Genomic DNA, 16,291 nt, shown 5'->3' with positions numbered 1-16,291 from the left:
CTATTCATTCTTTCAGCTACTTCGTTTATTGGGGATTATAAGGCACAATTGTTTGATGTTTGATCCCATGTTGGCGAAGATAGTTTCAGAATAATTTGAAGTGAATTCTTTTCCATTATCAATGCGAATAGAGCCAATTTGAGATTCTACATCATTTTCAATCCATGTATGAAAGTTCTTGAATATTTGAAAAGCATCAGATTTGTTCCTCAATAAATAAACCCAAACATTCCGGTGTAGTCATCAATAAATGTCATCATATATTTATTTCCATTTGCAGAAAGAAAAGGCATTAGATTGCATAAATTTGAATGAATGAGTTCAAGTTTTCTATGTGCTCTGGAATGTGAATCATGAAAACACTGTTTGCTATGCTTTCCTAGAATGCAAGCATCACATTGCTTAAGTTTCCTAGGAATTGTAGGAAAACCAGTAACACCATTTTTCTTCAACAAGTGGAGGTTATAATTGTTCAAGTGTCCAAATCTAGCATGCCATAATAAACTTGACGGAAATGTAGCTTCATCATAATGAGAATTGTATGAGAAATTTTGTGCATGAATAGAGGTTCCTTGCAGCATGAGAAGTGTTGGGTCTCTATAATACTAGTGATTACCCCATTACTATTGTAGTTATACCCCTTATTTATATTGTTGTGCCCCCATTGCCCCCATATTATTATTAATGTGCCCATAGAATCCCTCTATTGTTATTTTTGTGGCTTTATATTATTATTGTTAGGTTGACTGGATTATATTGTGACTCCTTAGACTCCTATATATAGAAAGGAGGTTTTGTCATTTGAATCATCCAAGAATTGTTCATTTATGTAATGTAAAGGAGGTTTCCCCCTCGAAGAGGCTGAATTCTAAGGCGTGGATCTCTCTTTTCTATCTTTTTGTGAGCTGGTTTCATAACATTTGGTATGAGAGCTTTGGATTCTAGGGTTTCGCTGCTCCAAACAGGTCATCATGGAATTTTCTCTATAACTTTTTTCTGTGATGTTTCAGAAGTCGCAAAGAAAACCCCATTTGAGAAGAAATTGTGCTGAACCTTGGGTCCGACTTTCAGATCTTTTCGCGCGATATTTTCGGAGATTTGATCTGAGGAAGTTCGTCTTTTTGCAGACTCCTGAATTACACTCAAAACAGGTGACCCGGGGAAAATCGTCATAACTTTCTTTCTGAGCATCGGATTGAAATTTCGTAAGAAGGTACAGAAAGAGGACGGACTGTAGTTTTCTTTTATATATTTTTCAGAGTCAAAGGTTGAAACAATGACACGTGGCACTTCATACAAGTTCACTCTACTGAACTAGTCTATAATCAGGTCATTGTGGGAGATTGTGCATAACTCTTTCTTGGAGAATCCAATTTGGATCAGACTAGTGGCATTGGAAAGAGGACACAGAAGGCTACTACAGGTCAGAATTTTAGAACTGGATGATTCGAAATTATAGAGATACATCAGATTCAATATCAGGCTTCTACAAAGAAAAAAAAAGGTGTGTAGTTTTTTTTTGCAAGATTCCAGTATGTCTGATACATTTGGCTGGAAAAATGATTCGTTATGGTACAAAGATCGCTTATACCTCTGTAAGAATTCCCAGCTAAAACAAAATATTCTTATGGAATTTCACACTTCTCCCTTAGGAGGGCACTCAGGATTTTTAAAAACTTACCACAGGGTTAAGAAGGAATTTTTTTGGGATGGCCTTAAATCAGATATTCAAAAGTTTGTGGCAGAATGTTTGGTTTGCCAACAAAATAAAGTTGACACAATTAAGACACTGGGTCTATTACAACCTTTATCCATTCCAAGCCAACGTTGGGAGGAGGTATCAATGGATTTTATCACAGGTTTACCCAAGTCTGAGGGAAAGAGTGTCATCATGGTGGTAGTTGACAGACTTACCAAGTATGCACACTTTTGTGCATTATCACATCCATTTAGAGCCAGTACAGTTTCTACTGCATTTATGGAAACAATTCAAAAGCTACATGGAAACCCAAAGATTATTGTAAGTGACAGAGATCCCATTTTCACTGGAAATTTTTGGACATAATTATTTTCTCGTCTTGGTACTCAGTTAGCTCATAGCTCATCTTATCATCCTCAATCTGATGGGCAAACTGAGGTAGTAAACAAATGTTTGGAAGGATATCTTCGTTGCTTTGTATCTCATAAACAGACACAATGCGTCAAATGGTTGCCTCTAGCTGAATGGTGGTATAACACTTCCTTTCATACAACAACAAAAATGACCCCATTTATGGCACTTTATGGGTATCAACCACCATCCATCACATCATATTTAAGAGAAAATTCTAAGGTTCAGGTAGTGGAACATCACATCGAACATCAACAACAAGTACTCCAACTCTTAAAGGATAACCTAGTGTTGGCACATAATAGAATGAAACAACAGGCAGATCAACATCGCAGTGAAAGAAGTTTTGATGTAGGTGATTGGGTATTCCTACGGCTACAACCATATAAGCAAATGTCCCTCAAGCAAGCTAAGAAGGATAATAAATTATCACCAAAGTATTATGGTCCGTACAAGGTGTTGCAAAAGATTGGTACTATGGAATACAAATTGGAGCTTCCTGCAGCTTCTCGATTGCACCCAGTTTTCCATGTTTCATGCTTAAAGAAGGTTATAGGAGACAAGCTCCCAGTTCAAACAATATTGCCAGAACTTGACGAGGAAGGAAAAATTATATTGGAACCGGAAGCAGTTATAGAAACAAGAACTCGACAGCTACGAAATCGATCAATTTCAGAGTACCTTATCAAGTGGAAGAACTTATCCGTTGAAGATTCTGCAAGGGAGGATGAGAATTTTATGCAGAAATATCCAGAACTACTCAAGCATTGAGGACAACACTTTTTTGAAGGAGAGGGGCATGTTGGGTCCCTATAATACTAGTGATTACCCCATTACTATTGTAGTTATACCCCTTATTTATATTGTTGTGCCCCCATTGCCTCGATATTATTATTAATGTGCCCATAGAATCCCTCTATTGTTATTTTTGTGGCTTTATATTATTATTGTTAGGTCGGTTGGATTATATTGTGACTCCTTAGACTCCTATATATAGAAAGGAGGTTTTGTCATTTGAATCATCCAAGAATTGTTCATTTATGTAATGTAAAGGAGGTTGCCCCCTCGAAGAGGCTGAATTCTAAGGCGTGGATCTCTCCTTTCTATCTTTTTGTGAGCTGGTTTCATAACAAGAAGCCTTTATTCTTCTATCCACGTCATGACAAGTGAGTGATCTGATGATTTTCTCACTTCAACCTTGCCATCAAACATATGAATGGAGTGTCCTTGCTGGCAGATTTGGACCAAGGACAACAAGTTTCTCCTCAACTATTGGAGATATGAAACATCATGCAGAAGAAAGTCTAGAATACCAAGAAATTTAATCCTGATTGTGCCAAGCCCTGATGGCTTGAGTTTTGATTTGTCCACAAAGTATACTACTCCATCAACATTGTCAGTGATTTATTCAAAAAAATCTCTTCTTAAATTCATGTGGAAAGTTTCTGCTGAATCAAGCAACCAATCATTTTTCCAAGAATCAAGTGAAGCATTAAATAAGTCTTCATTTACTCCAATATTACAATGTGCCACAACATAGTGAGCAGATTCAGGTGCTTTACCTTTCTCTTCTATCATTATTTTTACCTTTAGGTTGATTTATTTCCCGCTCAATTCTGTCTCAAGGAAACTTGCATGTGGATGCATCATGTGATCCATCTCTATTGCAATGCATGCAATGTAAATGTGACTTTTCTCCTTGAGAGTGTCTGCCCCCCCCTACCTCTGAAATTTCTTCTTCCTCTTCCTCTTCGACCACCTCTTCCTTTGGAAGAATCTTGAGAAAGATTCTTTTCTCTATGTGTAAGACACATAACCTCTTTAGAAGGTTGAGGAGTTGTCTTCTTCCCAAAAGCTTTCTCTCTCAACAAATTTATTCACAAGGGACTCAAAGGTAATTTCTTTGAGGTTTCCATTTCTTGCAATGACTAAAGATAATTTGAGAAAGTGGGATAAAGTGCCTTGACAACAGCTATCAGAGGAATGTCCAGTTCAACATTAGTGACTTTGATATCATGCATAATAGATTTTACTTCTGATGCAAGAGCAAGAGGATAATCATTCTGTAATTCAAGGTTGAACATTTTAATCATGAGTTGAACAACTTCAAGTGCAGAGTGTGAGTCATTGAGTTCCTTCAGTTTTTGTAAGTCTTTGAAAGCATTTGAAAATGGCAAAATATGGTGACTCACCTCTTCATTTACTGATGTTGCAATCAAGGCATAAGCCTTTCTGTTCTTATTTTCCCAAATGGAAAATTCCTTGTCTGAGGTAGGTTTTTCTCATTCTTTGTCTCCTTCTCCAACACACACACCTTTCCACAACTCATTAAAAATGAGTGTGTTTGATTTTTTGCGACCATTCTGGATAGTTCTCCTTTCTAGTGAGGACCACTCCCACAATAGATATCAATGAATGCATTTTAAAATTTGTGTATTGTAAAAAAAAAAACTTATGCTGCCAATGTATAAAAATTGCACTTCTCGTGGTATAAAATGCATTTTTGGTGTAAAATATTACAATCTGATGTATAGAGTAGAGGTATTTTATGGGGAGGGTTTTATTGGGGGAAGGTGTATATGGAGTAGGGGGAAGGTGCATATGGGATAGGGGGTATATGGGGTAGGTAGTATGGGAGGGCTGATTGTTACATATTAAAAACACATGATACAACAATCAACGTAGGAGAGGTATCACGAGAATATGACAGGCTTCGTGGTATGCGTTGGAGGCACAGTGGAGGGGAGGTCTGTGGAGAGGTAGACTAGAAGTAAAACCAGCATATACCACATCGTATACCAGTACCACGATGGCACCATGCTTCCACTGGGCCAATTTTTTTTTTCATTGAAATCGAGAGTGGTATGATATGACGACGTCTAATGTAATAAAACAAAGGCATAGTTAGCGTTATATATAAAAATCGGTAGTATGAAAATAGTATAGTTTGATGGATCAAATGGTGGTATGATGGCTGGGCTACAGAAATTATTGTACAAGTGGTTGTATGAGCCGACTATGCATGAGCGCTATTACTATTACCACAGTTTATATATAAAAAACGCAATCTTCAAAAATATTTAACACAACACACCATCGTCTTTCCCATGCCACTCCAATGGAACGGAACCAGAATATGTCGTGCTCTATCAAACAAAGCCAGGTCATTCCGCTATGTTGGGTTGTGTAACACAGAGGTGTGTCTGAGCGCTACCACAATTTTAGGAGGAAGGAGCGATAGTAGTCTAGGAAGGCCGAGACTCATAAGACCTTGGTGTGGCTTGCCACAAGCAGATTAACAGTAACTGCAACATGGTGTTGGCCTAGGTAGGTAGGGGAGAAACGTTGAGAATGCAATAGGGATGTAGAGTATTGCAACATTCAACTAAAATAATTGCAGCATAGCATGTCAGGAAAACAAAGTGGAATAATATTTATGCAAGATAAAGAATATGACAGACTATAGAAATGGCAGAAGGGAGTTACAAGAGCAGGAGGAAACTAAAAAATGGTTGGCTCTGATACCATGTCATGCCAGGAGGTAACTCCTCAAGTGAAATATGTTTATTCAATTAGATTTCTCATAGTTATATACACGAGGTAGTGACTCTTGGGTTTCATCTCCCGATGATTCTTCCTTTTCCATTATTTATTATTTACACTATTTACAACTATTCACCCAATCCCCATGATTAGGTGTCAATAGGTATGTAAAATCCTACACTACCTGCGCCATTTCCAAACCAACCATTAAGAAGGAGGGCCTATATACTCCTCTCCCTAATCCTAGTTGACCTTGGGAATCCATCTCCATGGATTACATGTTGGGCCTTCCTTCTTCTAAGCATGGAAATCACTGTGTTTTCGTGGTCATCGACAGATTCTCTAAGATGGCCATTATGGCACCCTGCATGAAGAGTATCACAACAGAGGCCACTGCTAAACTCTTCTTTGAGTGAGTGTGGGTACACTTCGGGATCCCATGGTCCATTTTCTCATATTAGGATAACATATTCATAAGTGCATTTTGGTAAAATCTCTAGCAGATGCTGGATACCAAACTTACTAAGTCCACAACTTTCCATCCCCAAACTGATGGCCAAACAGAGGTCATCAATAGGATGATCATACACATTTGGTGCATGTACAACTCGAAGCATCCACACACATGGGATGAAATCCTCCCCTATGTCTAGCACAGATATAAGAGAGCTCTCCACAGCTCAACGGGTGAGAACCCATTTCAGGTAGGGATGGGATTTCAGCCATTATGTCCCATCGATGTGGCCATACCATTTGCAATTACTCCGGTATATTTAGCTCACGTCTAGTCTGAAGTTGACAGGGCTAAAAAATTCATTGAGCACATTCAACACATCAACTAGTAGGTCCATTATATATTGGATAGAGCCAATTCTAAATACAAGAAACACCATGATCTGCATTGGGTTCTGCATGAGTTCCAGGTAGGCGACAAAGTTTGGATACATTTGCAGAAGGAGTGCCTCGCTGGACCCCACCGCAAGCTTTGCCTACTCTGATATGGGTCATACACCATCACCAAAGTTGTGGGGGACATTTCCTTCAATCTCAGTATTCCAATGTTCCTTGGTCTTCACCCAATGTTCACTGTAGACTGCCTTTGTCCAAACTTTCCACCATTGATGGACACATCTAACTATGCAGAACAACTCACACCAACAGAGCTGAACCCAGACTGCATGGAACATGAAACAAATCATCAGATCATGGATACATAGATCTAGAACACTCGCTAATAGAGGATCCAACTATATCAAGTTGTCAAAGCAGGCCAAATCCTTCACCAGGGAAAGTGGTTCACTAGGGACCAGGTTCAACAAAAAATTCCTCACCCCATGGAGGCTCTGCATGTAATGGGGACCATTTATTACTAAGAAGGGAGGAATTATCTAGGTGGATATTGGTGGCCACCCACCTATTCCACCTAGACCTCCAGCCAGTTTCATTTGTTTCCTTGTTTATTTCAGCATCTACTATTTTTAGCAGTTTTTTGAGTCATGAACTTTCGGAGTAGTTTTGAACCCATAAACAATGTTTTTTAAGGTCCATAGCAAGCTCATAACCATTGGTAGGGGCCTTACACAAAAATTTTAGTACTCAGAGAGACCTTTCCAACAAGGTATCGTACGTGCAAAACAAAGATAATATGACCAAGTTATGACCCCAGGAAATTAGCTGCCCAATTTACCCCAACGGGGCCCACAAACTCTTGGAGTTCCATCTCTTGGGTTAAGGTTTTGGTTACTTAGGGTTTTCCCTTGTTCTTCAATAATAATTAGGCCCTTGAGCCTCATTGTAACACAATTCAGAAGCATGTAGCCATCACATCTCTTCTTAGAGATAAGCTACCATCGCCCAAGCTAGTTTATTTCTATTCTATTTGTAAGCATATTTAAGTATTCTTATATTAATGAAATGAAGTGTTATTTCTGTTGCATCTCTATATTTATCGTTATATATTTAATTTGTTGTTTTTATGTTTATGTTTGGATCACAAAACCATAACCATCTGATGTCCAGAACCTTACTCAGTGGAAGGAAGTTGTAGCCAAGGTGAGGAGAATCATCTTGGAGGGAGTATGAGATCATATTGTCTTGAATCTCCATGGAAAATAAAATTCATTTGCGATGTGGAAAGCATTGACGAAATGTTTTGAGAATAGTAGTGACCATAGGAAGCTGGAAATCAAGGAAAAAGTATCAAAATGCAGAAGAATGACACAATTCCACAGTGTCATGATGAACTTGGTGGAGTCGGTGTTAATTTCCCTGAATAAAACTTGGTAACCTTAGCCCTTTTTGGCCTTCCCAAGAGTTGGCATAGTTATAAAGATTCAGTGAATGGGAGGGAGAAACAACTGATTTATGAGTGCTTATGGTCCGACTTGATACAAGAGGAAATAAGTCAGAATACTAGAGATGGGACTTCACCCAAGGGCGAGGATGAAGAAAAATTTCCATTAGAAAGAAAGGAAAATAATGGAAACAGGAAAAAATCCCAATACAAACCAAAATCCAGTCAAGGGGATAAGAAGAAAGATTTGTCAAAAATTAAATGTTTCCATTGTCATGAATTTAGGCACTATGCCACGAAGTTTCCACACAAGAAGGCAAGCAAGAAGACCTCAGGAGGAGCAATAGGTGAAGCTTTTGTTTCACATTTCAAGCTTGAATTTACCCTCATTCCATGCATGGCAAGCATAGTGACTGGAAGCGTGTGGTACTTGGACTCAGGGGTATTATTTCACATGATGGGTAATAGAGATTTTTCAGTGACCCGGAGGAGAAATATTTGCAGATGCTCATGGAGATGGGGGACGAAACAAGGTATAATGCAATCGAGATTGGTACAATCACATTTTAGAGGGAGTTGAGTTCCCCCTTAGGCTCAAGGATGTCATGTTCATTCCAGGCCTAAAGAAAAATATCGTCTCTATTGCAATTTTGGAAGATCGTGGTTATGATGTTATATTTAGCGAAGGAAAGGCATTCCTAAGACACATAGCCATGGGATAGGTGAAGTAGATCAGGTTTCGTGTGAAGAACCTATACAAGATATATGTAGAGGATTTTGTTGCATTTAGTGCAAAGGTAGAGAAGGTGCAGAGTCGTGATGTTGGTGAACTTTGACATAGAATACTTGGCCATTTGCATCATGGTGCTTTGAATATCATGTAGTAAATAACCACGGACCTCCATAAAGGATCACTTGAGCAACAAGATGTACACAAAGAATGTACCTTGGGGAAGTACACAAAATCCACATTCCATGATTGAGATAACAAAGCAGATGCAATCCTTGAAAGGATCCACTCTGATGTTTGTGGCCCTTTCTAGACAGCTTGCACTGCCAGGCACAAATATTTGTCATTTTTATTGATGACTTCTCATAGAAGTGTTGGATCTTCTTCATGCAGAAGAAGGATGAGACATTCCCCAAGTTCATATAATTCAAGGCCGCACTGGTTGAGAAAGAAACAGGCAAGAAGGTGAAGGCCCTTAGGAGTGATAATGGAGGTGAGTATGTGTCAAATGAATTTAAAAATTTCTATGCATAAGAAGGCATTCAACGAGAGTTGCAACACCCCACAACCCATAGTAGAATGGGGTGGTTGAGAGGAAGAACCAAGCATTGTTGGAGTAACAAGGGAAATGTTGCGTGATCAAGGCCTACCTCTGCATTTGTAGGTTGAGGCATGCAACACAACAATCTATTTGCAGAACCAGAGTCCTCATCAAATTCTTGGCATGATTACACCAAAGGAGGCTTTCTTGGGCAGAAAGTTGGATGTGTCACACTTCAGGACTTTTCGAGCCTTTGTTTACTGCCATGTCTCCAAATAATCAAGGAAGGAGCTAAAGTTGATAGCAGAATTGGGGGTATTTGTCGCTACCACAAAAACTCCCCACAACTACTGTGTGTACTTTCAATCTCTCAGAATGACAATTGTACGAAGGGATGTAAAATTTGATGAAGATAAAGCCATGTGATTGTCTCTTGAAAGGGAGCTTGAGATCCCACCAGAAGATGATATTTTCTCTCCAAAGGAGGAACCTCAAGAAGTTGTGGAGCAGCCATAATTTGAGGAGCAGGGAGTGGAGATAGCCACTCAAGAAGAACCATCCAAAGAAGGCAAGAAAAGGACTAGGAAGATGAGAGACTTGTGCCAGATGGGAGGGAGAATGTGGGTGCTCCTTCAAATCAGCATAGGAAGAGAAGGTCACCAAATTAGTACACTAGGTACATGGATTTGGTAGAATGTAAATTTTTTATTGTTGTCCTATATGTTGATGACTCGATTTCAATTGGTGATGAGAAACTGATCAGATCTTGCAAGGAGGACCTTGCAAGAGAGTTTGAAATGAAGGACATGAGTCTCATGCACTACTTCCTCATATTGGAAGTACGGTAAGGTGATGGGGAATTGTTTGTCTCTTGGGGAAAGTATGCCAATGAGATACTTCAGAGGTTATGCATGGAAAATTGTAAACCCATGGAGACACCTCTAGCGTCCAATTGGAGGAAAGAGGATGCCACTTCAAGTGAGGAAGTGGATTCTATTGTTTAGCGTCAGTTGGTGGGTTCACTAATGTGTCTTATGACCACACAACTAGATATGTGTTATGCAGTCAACTAGTTGAGCCAAGCTATGGTTAGGCCAACCAAATTATTTTGGAGGGAAGCTAAGCATGTTCTACGGTACCTTAGAGGCACTACCCAGTTTGGACTATGGTACAGACAGACATAGGGAGTGAAGTTATGTGGCTTCACAGATACAGATTTGGTGAGGATTCCATTAGACTGCAAAAGTACATTAGGTGGAATTTTCAATGTTGGGTTCGTAATGGTTTCCTGGTACAACAGAAAGCAAATATTTGTGGCACTCAGCTCGGCAGAAGCATAATACATGTTTATCAGTCAAGCAACATGTGCTGGCGATCTAGATGAGAAATATAATTGTTGGATTGTTTGTTCAGATGATGGATCTGATTTTGATCTACTGTGATAATCATAGTTGGATCAAGCTCTCTAAAGATCCTATTTTTCACAATTGATCCAAGCATATAGATATATGGTATCGCCATTTGTGGGATTATGTGCAGAGGCAGATAATGTTGTTGCAGTACATTCTGACAGAGGAATAAGATGATATTTTGAAAAAGGCCTTGTCAAGAGCGAAGTTCGAGTTCCATAGGTGCAGGATAGGGGTGGTTAATAATCCCTTTCTTGTTGAGGGGCGTGTTTAAAAATGCAGCAATAAATTATCATTTTGCTTTTGCCTTGGTTAAATTGAGAAAATTCGAATTTACACATCAGTAGACAGCTTGGATGATGTTAACTGGTGTGACATGTCTTGTTTCACCCAATTTACTCAGTAAATTTTAGTTGGAGGAGTTCGAGTTCATTTCTGCATGTGCGATTTCTAATTTGTAGCAATCAAGGTCAGTTATGTCATGTTGTTTTCAGTTAAACTAGTTCCAACTTTTGAGTAACTAGTGGAAGGTTAATTAAGCGGTGGAACTTCAATAAAAATTAGTGATTATCCATTTAACTAAGAAATTAGCCTAAAATCACTACTGCATGCAGAGAATTTGAGTTACCCAGTTGAGGTGGAGATTCCAAGGCAGTGTAACAAGTTGTAGACTAGTCTTGAGTGTAAAGGTGTTGCATGTATTCAGATGATAAGCCTAAAGGAATTGTGTAATTCAATTGAGGGAATTTCTTAAATAATAGGGGCTAATTCCTCAAGGAAAAGCACAAGGAAATAGGAGTTCAAGCCGAGGGAAAAATTAGCGAAGTCCTATCCAGAGGCCTTTAGTGAGTAGAGAGATAGGTTGTGCAATTGTAGGGTGAGCTCAGTTGAACAAATCAATTGTAATACATCTCTATTTCATTTTATTAATGCAAGAGGAATTTTGTTTTTTAGTAGATTTCTTTCCCCAGATAAAAATACTTGTTTCATGTGTGTTATTCCTTCTTGCATGTCTAAAATTTTTGCTCTAAATTGTGAGCTAATGTTTGCAAAGCAGTAATGTAGATCTGTGTCTTGTGATTTATATCAAAAAATCATGAGTAGTTGCAATTATATAGCCTTATTTCTCAATATGTTCTTTCTTTGTATACACATGTTTTCAACAGTGACATATATTGATTCTTTGATATTTTGAGTTGACAATATTCTAAGGAAGATCACTTTTCATCCTTGAGTGTTTGTGGTTGTTTATAGGTGTTCAGATCGAGGGTAGATGAAGCAGATCACTTGAGTGAAGCATGAGGCTTCTACTATGAATTAAAAACCCTTCACCGACCTGTGAGGAGGCTAGGTGCATGCTCTTTCCTTTATAGCATCTAGAAATTTTTTCTTGTTGCATGTTTAAGCATTGGGTTGGGATTTTATTGTCTATCTATTGGCCATTTTTTCTCTTGTTGTCTAGTGATTTTATTCGGGCATAAGATCACGGAGCAATAGCTCCTTGCATAAAATTGCAACAAACATCATTGACATGCGAGTTCAATATTTCCTTTTCTTTTGGTATATGTTTTCAATGACCTAAAACCTAGGCTTCAACCTCACTTACATGTTTCCTGAATTCCAACCACTTAACACTCCACTTTCTTCCCTTATGCATTTGCATGCAACCGATACCAGAGACTGAGTGCACGAGATCCCATATGTCATATCTCGACAATTTCATCCACAATACACTTCATTGCAACACTTCCTGATTTGATAAGATTTCCAACACTTGATGCCTCACATTTCCCCTTTTTCATGTCTCTATCATAGGTAGCTAATAGATCTCAATATGGAATCTTGAATCTCAACTTCCATAGGATATCAGATCTTCACTACCACATTCTTCCAACAATCCTAATACTGGGACAAACTTAAATTGATGGGAAATTTTCCTATTTCTTGGGGTCGCCAACTAATGGATCAACCCTTTATTTCATGGATCTTAGATCGCAGCCACTGCTCAAAGACTCTTGCTCATCTAATCTAATGCCTCGAGGCACAAATGGTTGAGGGTCACATCACCTCCCAACTCTTTTCCATGTCATTCTATGCGACTAATCATAACATGCCACCTATCTTTTGCTGACATGTACCTACCACGTGTCACCCACCAAAGGTTTATTTGACCTATCAAAAATTTTGAATCTACTTTCCATGTGTCACTCTCACATGTTGCCACCTCATCATCCCTGTCATGTCGCACTTCCTCTATGATGTTTGTTATTAATTGGACCTCCATGAGCTAGTTATCACTTGACTTGACCTTCCATATGCCATGCACTATCGTGGTTTACTTCCTCGACTCATAGGACCATATCACACAACCATGTATGTTATAGAGAAAAAAGTATCTTCCCTAAGCCTGGTGGATTGACTTAGAACAATAGAAAGATAAAGAAGATGATGCTTTCCATAAATTAAATAAATAACCGGATGAATCGTACCTTGAATTTGTTATATGCTTCGCTCCTTCCTTGGCTTGTATGCTCAATCCTAGCTCTGATCACTGTAGTTAGAACCTGCACAGTTAAACAACACGAGCCAACAATCTACGAGATCTATGTAGCATCATCTAATCACTTTATTCAATAGATCAACATGGTATTTAAATACATGAAATCATAACATCATATATAGGAAAACAAAGAACTCTTTTCATTAATAGAAATGTAGTGTCTTACAACCAAAAATAGGTGTTTATCTTATAGAAGATCTCCTTCAAGTTGACTTGTCCTTTCTTGCCACAAAGTGCACCTCTAGTCACCCTAATGCATGGAATAATGTCTCTCAAAACAACAACATAAGGGTAGAATTAATCTCCAAAAGGAAACTCCTTGCCTATGAATGGCTGTAAATGTATAGAGGAGGGAGGTAGCTCATGAATTCTTATCCTCTTACCAATATTGGCTTGAGATACACACTTGATGGGAGGATGAGCTCAAGTGATAACGGATCAAAATTTCAAGGTAGGGTAGGATAGGATTCAAGACTTTTATCCAAGGTAAATAGGTACAAAATATCCTGGAAGCTTCTGGAAGAGGAATCTTCAGCATTCTTTTTTCTTTTCTCAAAATTCTAGAATCAATGCACACCCATGGCTGAGCAACTCTCTAGTGATCAACATAGGCCCAGAGTAGGACAACCTCGTAGTCAACACTGGCCAATGAGGGGCCAGGGTATGTGTGCCCTAAAAATGACTGAAATGAGGTAGTTTCAAGTAGAAACTTAGGGATATGAGAGAGGTATACTTAGGGATTTATGTATGGAGTATGGAAAAGTGTTCAAAGGATGTGAATGATCATGTTTGAAGGCCTATTGACCAGTGTGACAAAATGGCCTATAACAATGCCCTTGAACATCTAAGGGAAAAAATTATTTGATACGATGCTATCATCATGGTGATGTTATCATGCCATGTGACATCCTTTAGGTGGTGCCATGTGTCACCTTGAACCGGCCCACTTGGACACCCAAAAATGCTAAATACGGGTGACACGTGTCACCCTTCTGTATGGCCACATGTTAGTTTCCATGTCATTTTGCATATTCACCTACCATGTTAGTGCTGACTAGAATGACACTTGTATTTGCCACTTGAAAACTCAAAAATTATGCCAAGGATTGTTGCATGCCACTAACAACTTTTCACTGCTATGTGCACTTCGTTGTACTTGGCATTAAATTCTTTATCTAATATCCTTGTGATAAGGGGCTAGGACCAATGACTTACCACTCCTCTACTTGTCACTCAATGTTAACTCGTAGAAACCTTCCAAAGGAAATCCAAGTGCTTCAAGTAAGATTAATTCTACATATTTACAGAATCAATCTCCAAAAGGAAACCCCTTGATGTATTCCTTTGGAGTTAGATCAAGTGACATATACCATTGGAAAGGCCTTGGAGAGGGCTATCCAACTAAGGACTTGGAGTGTTCTTTTTATAAGAAAAATGGCTTCAAAGATTATCTACTTAGCCAAAAACCAAATAACGCCAACAACATAAGAACCATGCATGATACCTCAATAAGTTCCCCTTGAACATGACACTTGACATCAACAACTTAGACTTGACATCAATGACAACAACTGCAACATGTTCAATGTTGCTCCACTTTTTGCACTATGAAAGAATTGAGATTTATGACAAACAATATAATGATCCAATCCAGATCATATACACATTATATTTTACAAATCAAAATACATTGGAATGATAAAAAAAGACATAATATACATCGGAAAAATTTTTAGGATGAGAATTTATTTTAAAGCACAAAAACCTTCGCAAATTTTACTATTCCTCATTATGAAAATTATAAAAAAAATGGTGATATTTTTTCAAAATTAGCCTACATGCAAAATTTAACCCCTATGATGCGGGAGCATGTGACTCAGAGGGGAAGAATCTTCCAAATTATTCCAAAAAAATCCAAAAAAATTTACAGGCAAGGGAGTGGGGTCCTTTAGCCTGCAATTTCTATGCTTTTTTAGTTAAAATTAGAATAAATCTAGCAATAAATCATGCTAATTGTAACAGAGCTTTCAAGCTTTAAATCACCTGTAAAACATGCTTTTCTTGTATTGGATAAGGACGAGAGGGCCTATCCTTAATTATAAATAAAATGGCAGGAAAGCTCTCATCAGACAGAGGAGAGGGGCGAGTGCCTTAGTTTTACTATGGGAATTTTGTTCTCTCGATATCTCTAATGTAATGACTCTGTAAATTGCTTGCATAGTTTATTTTTATGACGCATTAATATTGTTGAATGATTCTGATACTGTTTATAAACCAACGAATGTTCCTTTCCTTTCATTCATAATTATACTGCTTTGGTTCTTGTTTTGCGGTGGCGCATGTGTCTTCGTGTTTCATTAAGTAGCGGAGGCATTGTTGAGAGTTCTTAGCCGAAGGCGCATACCATATTGGGCATGTCCATATCAGCAATCGAAAGCCTATAATTATACGTTCTCACTGTCTCCATCCAAGACCATATCGGCGTTGGGAGATCAATTAAAGCCTCTGGACGGGTTTTCCCTTTACAAAGGTTTCTGTTGGAAAGGAGTGATAGCATAACAAGGAGCGGGTTCCGGATTTGAGAACAAACCTTTATAAACCGCATATATATATCGTAGAGTCAAGTGAATAATAAGTTTGGAGCCGACATGATATAAATTTGAATTGATATATATCGCTGAGTCCACTATCGGGGAGGCAGCAAAGTTGGGAATTAGAATGACTAGCGAAAAGCGGAACCAATGAAATATAAATCAGTGCTTATAGTCGTATCGGGTCCGGAGGGAGAAGGCTATATCGAGCGATCGTCGATTTGATTATATACCGGCGACACACAATTTAAGTGCGGAGTATATATAAAGCGATGTGGATTTGTTTATGCTTCGGCTTGTCCAACTGAAGTGCGGATATAGGTAAGCGATATACACTCGTATACAGGTGAGAATAGCATAGAGCGCCACTCGTATACAGGCGAGAATAGCATAGAGCGCCGAGTCTATATATATATTGCTGTCAGTCCATGGTAGGTAAGTCTTTGCCATCGTAATTTCCATTATATGCTGCGCACACATATAGATCCGTGGATATGTATTGTATATGTAATCT

Source organism: Pinus tabuliformis, chromosome 4_1 (assembly GCF_031772625.1).
Source record: "Pinus tabuliformis cultivar Carrire ecotype Pingquan chromosome 4_1, CPIR1, whole genome shotgun sequence".
In the NCBI taxonomy this organism is placed as follows: Eukaryota; Viridiplantae; Streptophyta; class Pinopsida; order Pinales; family Pinaceae; genus Pinus; species Pinus tabuliformis.
Note: the sequence above shows the minus strand (reverse complement) of the source record.